Raw genomic sequence first — 9,670 nt, forward strand, 5'->3', positions numbered from 1 at the left:
ATCGCCCCGGAAACCGCCGGCCCTGCTCCGCTCCGCCGGCGAGTCCCCGCTGAAAGCCCCGCACCTTCCCGGCCATCCTCGATAACCCTTTGGCAGCTCCGGGACACCCCTCATCCGCTGGGGTGGCACAGGGCGAGGCGGCAGAGCCATTGCTGCTTCCTCAGATGGTTGCTCACAGTGTTTCTCTTCTGACAGAAGAGGCTTCTGGCTGCCATTGGGTTGCCATTGGGACCTACTGGATTGGGAAGAGCTACAGATTCAGTGTTACCCGCTGATACCAGAAGCACAGAGAAACATGCAAGATGAGTTTACAAACTCTGCAAGGATTCTTTTTTGGGGCAGCCTGATCTGGTGGGTGATAGATCCAACGGTGGCAGCAGGGGGTTGGAAATGGATGGCCTTTAGGATCCTTTCCAATCCGAGCCATTCTGTGATTCTATAATTACTTCCCTCAAAGAATTTCTTTTTTTTTTTTTTCTAACCCGAACTTTCCATCCATACAGAGCAGTAAAATATTTCCAAACTCTGGTGATATACTCTTGCTCAGTCATAGAATCACAGAATCATAGAATGGCCTGGGTTGAAAAGGACCACAATGATCCCCTAGTTTCAACCCCCTGCTATGTGCAGGGCCGCCAACCACCAGACCAGGCTGCCCAGAGCCACATCCAGCCTGGCCTTGAATGCCTCCAGGGATGGGGCATCCACAGCCTCCTTGGGCAACCTGTTCCAGTGCATCACCACTCTCTGAGTGAAAAACCTCCTCCTAATATTTAACGTAAATCTCCCCTGTCTCAGTTTAAGACCATTCCCCTGTGTCCTATCACTATCAACTCATGTAAACAGTTGTTTCCCCCTCCAGTTTATATGCTCCCTTCAAGTACTGGAAAGCCACAATGAGGTCTCCCCGGAGCCTTCTCTTCTCCAAGCTAAACAATCCCAGTTCCCTCAATCTTTCCTCATAGGAGAAGTGTTCCAGCCCTCTGATCATCTTAGTGGCCCTCTGGACCTGCTCCAAGAGCTCTACATCTTTCTTGTGCTGAAGGCTCCAGGCCTGGATGCAGTACTCCAGATGGGGCCTCATAAGAGCTGAGTAGAGGGGGGCAACCACCTCCGTCTCCCTGTTGGCCACTCCTCTTTTGATGCAGCCCAGGATACTATTGGACTTCTGGGTTCATGTCCAGATCATCTTCTACCAGGCATGTATGCATAGTCTTCTTTACCACATCAGCCCCCAAGCACATAGGCTTAGATTTTGCTGCAGAAAAAAATCTCCCAAAGGCTCACAGGCACATCTTTTTGATGGCCAATTTTCTGAAAATCACATAGAGAAAAACAAATTTTCAGGCTGAGCTTTCAAGTACCAAGCATCAGCCCAAAATGAATTTTTATGGCAGAGTTATGAAAGAAGAATGGGTCCTATGAAAGCAAGGCTGAGAGACATGCTTAAGAACCCCTATCTTTTTATAATATGAAAACAAACAAAAAGTCCCAGCTACCCATGGTGACCATAAAGTTGCCACAATGTGGAATAATCTATGAACCTGGTTCATAGATCCTGGTAGGATTTAGGACAAAGGCAATGTGGTGTGTTCCTGGGTATATTGTTAGGGACTGTAATCAGCCTGGCTCTCCTGGTTCACTTAAAAGAAGTACCCCAAGGCAAAACTTTGCGTCAGGCAGCTGTATTGCAGGTGTCTCCTATTTCATTTGAGAAGACACACTTCAGTTTCAACTCTACCCGCTCTCTACACAAAATGAGTATTTCAGTTTATTGCAGAAAATCCTTCTAGCAAAATACAGACACATAAGCAAGTTTGCTAAGTGAATGCTTTACATTAACAGAATGGAGTGCTTTACCTGCATCAGCGAGCTCTTGGTGCCTGCAGTCGCTCACTCTGCATGCTCCATCCCCTCTGAGGAAGACTGGGAGATACGTGGGTATGAAGAACTATAAGTATTTCAGGTGTAGTGTGAAAAAAATTGCTATTCTTTCCCTAAATCAACCCCAAATGTACCCAATTGAGAAAACAGGTTGGTTAACTGGGTTATCCAAATCTGAACTTGCGGCATTTTTCTCTTTTTGGATATTTGCTTAGTCTGTGTTTGACACGCAAACAATCTACTTCTGTCTGTCAAGCTGATTTTTGAGTATATGGATAATATTTTTTTAAGTCCTATAGTTACTTTTAAATCTCATACTTAGAAAACAACCCTTATATGTACAAGAATGTATGTTTTCCTAAATTAATTTTATCTAATAATTCATATTAGAACATTCATCCATGATTTTTTTTTCTAGGAAAACATTCTCTTTCAAAAGTTTGTATTTCAGCTCATGCAAGTACCAAAAAAAAAGTTACCATCTTCTGGATTATTTTTATCAAAGGTTATCTAATACGGATTTTCTCAAAACCACAGGCATCTGGGAAAAAAAAAAAATCATTCCTCTACCAGAAGTTACCTTCCTGAGATTTTTTTTTTTTCAAAATGATAGATTTGGAAAACAGGAATTAAGTACAACTTTCCCACTTCAAGAACAACACCACAAAACATTTATCAAAGTTAAACAATGCAGCAGGTTTGTTCTGATAGGTTCTCAGTTCCAGTGCTTTCAGGTTGATATTCTAGGGCTTTCAGGACACTGTGGATTATGTTTCTTCTTTGACAGTTTTATGGTCTTATCACAGCACTTCGGTAGTTGTTTTCTCAAAATCATGGTGCTGTGTTGATAGTTGTTGTCATGATCATTTAGCCGTGGAAGGTCAGCAAGTTACAGCTCAATTTCCCAGTAAACCTACTGGGATGATTCTGCTTGAAAAAAATCGTGGTTGTAAACAAGCATTATTTCTATATATTTAGCAATCCTTTAACAGATTTTCATATATGAACCTGTCTCACCTGCTCTTAAATTCATATGAACCCTTGGCCGCCCAAGCATCCCACACTGCACTTCTCAGCCACATCTGATCTGAAGAACCCCTTTGTTTGCCTCAAGCATGGCTGCTGCTCATTTCAACTGCTGCCTGGCTGTTCTTTGCATTAGGATAAACACTGAAGTGAAGAACCAGTCCTCCACTCCAAGTCATTCATGCTTTTTGTTCTTCATAGTAGAATAAGCAGCAAGGAATAAAGCCACCATTCACCCACACTACTACTGATCTGTCATATTGTAGTCCTTAGTTAGCAGCAGTGATGATAAACTGTCATTTCCTGGCTGCTCTTTCAACACATAGTTAAAATACTCTGAAAGAGTATTCAAATTAAATCAAAATGACGGCTTCTTTTATTTAAAGAACAATTACAGTAGATCATGGAAGCTGACTTCAGAAATAAATCATTTAAACTCCTTACTTTAAACGAAAAAGAGCATGTATCAAGAACAGGGGCATTTTTCTTCCTAAGGCAAGAAGATTTTCACTCATCCATCTGTTCCAGCTTTCATGGAAATCACAAATAAAATTCTCATTACTGTGCCAAATTAGTCATAGACTGGGACAGAATCAACTATATCAGTGAAAGTATAGCATTATTTAAAACCTGGCAGAACTGAACAAGAACCATGATCATGGAGAAGAACAAGCAGATCACTGAGGGGAAGGCCATCAAGTGTGGAAGAAATGTGAATACTCTGTTAGCAAATACACCTGCTTATACAAACCACAAAAACTACAACAACAAAAACCCAGCTCTCTTTCAGTAATTAATTTTGAACGTGGGTACTGTAAATACTGAACGTGAGTATTGTTAATACTGATGAAAATCTACATGTTTTTTAAAGCTAAAAGTCTAGGACATATGATTCTTAGTTGTTTCACACAGTAAAATGGAGTTCAAGAGTGAATTTTTTAAAGGCTAGTTCATGGGGAAGAAGTGTCATAATTCAATATTAGTATCTTCATGTGAGTATGACATCTGTTCCTAAAAATGCTGAAGTTTTAGCACACAGCCTTTGAAGAATTTGCTCCTGAGCTCAGTTATTACCCGCTCCCTGCAAGATTTTTCCTTTAGAGCCATAGGGATGATGCAGTTTTGGACTATGTATCAGTCTCCATAAACAGCTGCATCCATATTAGTGACAGTGATACGTCATTCCAACATCTGCAGCGCATTCAGGCCTAAGAGAGGGAATAACCAGCCTTGAAAATCTGATCACAGGTGAGCCATTGGAGTCCTTTCTGGGAAAACTGGAGGAAAACAAGAAAATGCCTACAGAGATCTTTACTAGAATGCAAAATCTGACTGCCCATGTCTAAGTTCTTCAGAGTCGCAGTTAGCTAACAACCTCACCTTTTCCCTTTGCAGAAACAAACAAGATTTCAGTGACTTTCAACGAATACAATTCCAAATTCATGTTTTTAATTCCCTTCCCTTCCATTTGAAAAAGATGCTTGGTTTAGTGCTGGTTTAATTGTTGATACAATCCAAGGTAGATGCCCTTGAAACTAGCAGATGGACAAATGCTTAAATTGTGTATTCTGAGACAGTCTGGCATTCTTTCTGTGACCAAAAGGTTGATTCATATGCTAAATTGTGTATTCAAAGACAATCTGGCATTCTTTCTGTACCAAAAATGTTGATTCAAATGCTATATTTGAAGTCTTATAATATAAGACTTTTTATATGCTATATTAAAAATCTTATAAAAATACAGAAGATACTTAACAATGCTTCTTACCTCTGAGGTCACTCAACTGTCATCTTATGCTGCTGATAACAGCCAGCCTCCCTCCCAAACCTCTACTCTGCGAGAGAAAAGCATCTTACTCTGCCCCTTTAATATGATATGCAGACAGAGTAATCTCATTCTTATGTATCTCACTACATAAATTAATTAGCAAGATGCAGCTAAATCAGCTTTTACAAAGAAAGGATCAGAAAAATAAAAATAAGAAATGGAAAGAGGCTGGAGAAGGACTGTTATAGTCTTCGAGACGCCTGTGCAGATGAGCAGAACATCCCTTCTGAAGTACAGCATATTCCATTTAATCCCACCAATTTGTACTTAGCATTTGCACCATTTGATAAGCTTAAACCACTAATTAAATAGTGTAGACAACCTTATCTAGATCAGTGAGAGAAAACTCCCTGTGCCTCAAAAATGTCTGAGGAAAGGCACGCTTCTCTAAAGAGAGGTGTTCCTCTCCCCCCAGGAGAAGAGGAGCTCAGGGGAGATATTATTGCTCTCTACAATGACCTGAAAGGAGGTTCTAGTGAGGTGGGGGTCCATGTCTTCTCCCAGGTAACAGTGATAGGACCTGATGTTGTGCTAGGGGAGGTTCTGGTTGGATATTAGGAAAAAATTCTTCTCAGAAAGAGCAGAGCGATGCTGCAGTGGCACAGGCTGCCCAGAAAGTGATAGTCACCATCCCTGGAGGTGTTGAAGAACTGTGTGGATGAGGCTCTGAGGGACGTGGTCAGTGGGCATGGGGGTGATGGGCTGGTGGTTGGACTGGGTGATCTTAAAGGTCTTTTACAACCTTAATGATTCTATGACTTTATATACCTACTGATCCTATAAAGTCGCAAACTTTCTTTTCAAGAGAGGTCTCTTTGCACATAAGGCTCTAATTTTATCAGTATTACAGGAAGATGTTATCCCTCCTTTCTTCTCTTTCCATTTTCATGAACTTTTTCAGATTTAATTCTTCCTCTGAAGAACAGCTGATGTAGATTTCCATTGCAGTGTTCCTCACACAGTAACTGGTTCTGCCATATATTGCTCGTGAGGCCAAATAACGCAGTCACTACCTCTTTTTTGTATGTGGCATACCTGCAAAATGTAGAAATGGGAGACACGTCCTTGTGATTAAAACTGTCTGTATCAAATTCATGTATTTACCTGCATCAGATTGTTTAACACCTTGTGGCCTTCTGATATTTCAAGGGAGCATATAAACAGGAAGAGGAACGGCTGTTTACAAGGGTGACAGTGATAGGACAAGGGGGAATAGTTTTAAACTGAGACAGGGGAGATTTATGTTAAATATTAGGAGGAAGTTTTTCACTCAGGGTGGTGACACACTGGAACAGGTTGCCCAAGGAGGCTGTGGATGCCTCATCCCTGGAGGCATTCAAGGCCAGGCTGGATGTGGCTCTGGGCAGCCTGGTCTGGTGGTTGGCGACCCTGCACATAGCAGGGGGTTGAAACTAGGTGATCACTGTGGTCCTTTAGAACCCAGGCCATTCTATGATTCTGTGATTCTATGATCTTCTGAAGACCAAGATAGGCTAAATTTTGCCATTATTTTTACAATGGCTTTGTCTATATATGATTCACACTGGGCAGGACTTCTAGAACTTGTTGTGCCATTTTAATTAAAAATGGGATTCTGCTTTAACAAATATTAGCCAGATTTAAAAAGAGAGAAGCATATGTCTATCAAAACAGCGCCTCTTCCTATAAATATGCATTTAGTACTAGAGGATGCTAATTATTTAGATTAACTGCAGCTGATGTCATGTTAGGCATACAGAAAACAGAAGTTGTTCATACAATTACCAACATGGAAGCAGGGTGTTTTAGTTTATTCAAAAAAGGACAATTATATTATTTTGCATTGATTGACAAAGAGCAAATTATGTTTTTACATTTGAATTTTAATCAGAATGTAATTTTTGACAGACATAAAATACGAGTAAATTTTAAGCACTTAAAGGGTTTCTTTTTCTGCAGGATTTATAAGAGCAGAGTATTTGTGCAATGCAATAAAATAGACTGTAAGCAATCAGTAAGCAGACACACGATGTTCTCACAAAAGAGATTCTTTTAGCATCTGCATAAAGGGGACAATGTCCTCACATTTATATTAATAGCAATGAAGAAATTCACTCTTTTTCTGACATGAAATAAACTTCTGGACACAAAAGCAGAAGTAAATGGTAGAGAACCACAGAAACAGAGATCATGAATCTCCGCATGATACATTTTATCTAGTTTCATTCGTTTCAGGTTTAACAACTCAATGGAGACAACACACCAAAACCCAAGATGAGCTGTTCCTCAAAACATCCCTGGCATTACTCCCAGAACACCACTATTTTGTTTCACAGTACTTGTACATGTAAATCTGTTCAAAAATCAGGGCTTGAGACTCTGGAAATACATGAGATTTCATATAAATTATGAACTTAGCTTCAAATAATTGCTGCGGAGATTGATTTCTTTGATTTCTGATCAGTGAGCATGTACATTTTGGGGCTTGTCTTTGCTCTTCCATCCACAATAATAAGGAGTGGTTCTTTTGAGCAAAAACGTAATCTCCCTCATGACCCAAGAAGCAAACTTGCCCTGAATGGCAACGCATACCCTCACAGCCCTGGAAGCCAACCATATCCTCCTGGGCTGCATCAGAAGAAGTGTGGTCAGCAGATCAAAGTAAGTGATCCTGCTCCTCTGCTGTGCACCGGTGAGACCTCCACTGGGGTACTGAATCCAGGCGTGGAGTCCTCAGTACAGGAGAGACCTGTTGGAGCTCATCCAGAGGAGGGCCATAAAAATGATCCAAGGGATGGAACACTTCTCCTGTGAGAACAGACTGAGAGAGCTGGGGCTGTTCGGCCTGGAGAAGAGAAGGTTCTGGGGAGACCTGAGAGTAGCCTTTCGGTATCTAAAGGGGGGCTGTAAGAAAGAAGGAGAAGGGCTCTTCAGCAGGGTCTATTGTGGCAAGGGAAGATGGTTTCAAACTAAATGAAGGGAGATTTAAATTGGATATAAGGAAAAAGATTTTTTGCAGCGAGGGGGTTGAGGCACAGGAACAGCTTGCCAAGATGCCCCATCCCTGGAGACACCCAAGGTCAGGCTGGAGGGGCTGTAAGCACCTGATCTAGCTGTAAGCATCCCTGTTCATTGCAGGGAGTTGGACCAGGTGGCCTTTAAAAGTCCTTTCCAATTCAGACAATTCTATGACAAGCAGATGGTTTCATTGAAATGAAGCCCCTGTCTCTTGATGTAGTTTTTAAGATACTCAGCATTGCTCCCTTCTGCAATGCTGTGACACAGTGGAAAGCAAATGTTATGCACTGTATGTATACACAAGAAGTTCCATTCAGGTGAGGGCTGAAAAACTCTGCAGACTCTTTTGTCATAGATATCTCTCAAAGCAATTACGTTAGTTTAAATGTTGATGAGAACAATTTCCATGACGTTATTTCTGTTCTCCCAGTCATGGGTTTGCATTGCTGTTCCTCTTTGGGCTTTTTTTGTTTTTGCTATTTCACACAAGTTTGATTTCAGAGAGTGAAAAACTAATTAGGAACTACGAGTCCCCCTCTAAAAAAACCCCATGAATATAATTAGATCCTATTGACTCTGTCTGCTGTACATGTTGTCCACATGCTTTGTAGTTTTCACAAAGACAGATGCTTTCTGACCTAGGATCTTGTCAGCACTTATGTCTAGAGAGTATTTAAAGATAATGTCTCAATGTGACCACTGAACTAAATGTTCTGTTTTTAAAAAGTGAAAGAAAAACAAGGATAAGCAATGTATTACCATAAATGAATTTGAAAGAGCTGGAAAACTATTTACTGATCCGGCCAACATTAATATGCCTGATTAATCTCAAAGAATTTGGCAGGCCAGATATAGACTTTTATATTTGTAGGATTGGATCTATGTAGCCAAGCATACAGGTAACACAAAGAATTGCTGCAGGTGTTACAGAACTCCTGCCTGTAGCACAAATCTTAAAATAGGAAGCAAAAGGCAGGGCAGCTTCCTAGCTACAAGGCAGATTCAGTAGGACTTGGTGAAAGATGCTCAAGCAGTAGTACGTGGTGAACTGATTATGTCCAGCAAGCTGCACGTGGCCTGGTGGGGTAATTTGTCTTGCTTGTAACTTGCTTGCCGTGGCCTTTCCCCTGGAAAAATTCTGTGAGCACACTGAGAGATTTGCCAACAGGAAGCGTTACTGCAACAGCAGCAGCCTGGCCCTGCTGTCACCCCTCCCAGGAACCACACTCTTACCCATGGTGTCAAACCCATGCATCTCAAACAAGACAGCCCAAGAGCTACAAGGCTATGACAGGTAGTAGCAGTAAGTGGCTTGCAGCCTCTGCTGTAATCATGCAGCTATCTGCACCCCTTGTACTCCTGAAGGGCCCCAGGCCACCAGCATGCCAGCATGACAGTTGTGCTACTGGCAGCAATGCTGCAGCATCACGCAGGTCCTCTCCTCATCCAAAGGAGAGGAAGGGGTTCCAGTATTTATTTGGCTTTCTCCATGCAGCTTAAGAGCTTCTAAAGGACTATCACAGGAAGAATAATTGGAAAGTCTGATCTAGTGAAGCTGGAAGCCTCTGAGCATTTTGGAAGAACACAGAACTTGGTGAGATGGTTCCTGTTGCGCCAGATTGAGGTGTCCAAACCTTCTGCCTGGGCAGAGGGCAGCATTACCTTCTGCTGGTATGGCTGCACTTGCTTATGTACCCATGTTCATGACACTGCCCTGGCATTCTGCCTAGAGGAGTCACTCCCCTTCAGGAAATAAACAGACTGTGGTAGCACTGCTCGTACAGGCGTTGCTTAGAGTTTCCTCCCTGCTTTCTGTCTCATCCTCTATTTTTTCTGCTCTTTCTCTGCAAACACAAAATGATGCCCTGTGGCACCACCATATCACAGAATCACAGGATAAGACCCCTGGGTCTGTCTGTTTCAGCCCTGGCTCAA

This window comes from Meleagris gallopavo, chromosome 1 (genome assembly GCF_000146605.3).
Source record: "Meleagris gallopavo isolate NT-WF06-2002-E0010 breed Aviagen turkey brand Nicholas breeding stock chromosome 1, Turkey_5.1, whole genome shotgun sequence".
Lineage (NCBI taxonomy): Eukaryota > Metazoa > Chordata > Aves > Galliformes > Phasianidae > Meleagris > Meleagris gallopavo.